The 675-nt window shown below is 35.7% G+C and overlaps 1 protein-coding gene across 1 annotated transcript in view; it reads right to left on the reverse strand.

Moving 5' to 3' along the window:
- LOC128248498 (uncharacterized) overlaps positions 1–675 on the reverse strand; it is a 3993-nt gene that overhangs the window by 2352 nt on the left and 966 nt on the right. The gene's annotated exons all lie outside the window — the stretch shown is intronic.

Genomic DNA, 675 nt, shown 5'->3' on the forward strand with positions numbered 1-675 from the left:
TCTTTACAGTTTGGACAGGTGATGCAGTATATGAGATTTTGTGTTTTGCAGTTCATATCTGCATTTATTTTAAAAATAGATCCGTTCTTGAATTTTATGTGGGAACCACTTTCTATGTATTTGTAGTTGTTGGTATTGTTACACGTTCTACATCTCCTATCACCGCATTCTTTTACTACGAATTCTGGTCTAGTCTGATCTGAATTCTGCCCTTGTCAGGTGTTTTTTAAGGTTTTTTAGTTGGCGTCTGCTATTCCGTAAGGTGTTTTTTTTCAATCAGAGTTTTCATCTTAGGGCTTTGAAGGAATATAGGCAAGTTCGATTTTATGACGTGGAATATGTTAGTTATTCCAGGACTGTATGTGTTAATGAACGGAATCGTGTTTTCATTAACTTTTTCCTTTGGTGTCCGTAGTTGGGTGATATTCAGTTTCATCGCCTTTTTAATTCCTTCATTAGTTAGGCCTAAGGAGTATTTTTGTATAGTAAAGAAGCCTTTCAGTTCGTTGAGTCTGGTTTCACGCGTTTTAGGGTCACTTACTATAGCACAGATACGTCTGGCCATGCTGTATAGGATGTTTCCTTTGATGTGTGATGGGTGACAAGAATAGAAGTTTAAATATTGGTGTGTATCGTTTTTTTTTTTTTTTTGTAAAATATGTCTGTTGTGACTGT

The sequence above is a fragment of the Octopus bimaculoides genome, chromosome 8 (genome assembly GCF_001194135.2).
Source record: "Octopus bimaculoides isolate UCB-OBI-ISO-001 chromosome 8, ASM119413v2, whole genome shotgun sequence".
NCBI lineage: Eukaryota > Metazoa > Mollusca > Cephalopoda > Octopoda > Octopodidae > Octopus > Octopus bimaculoides.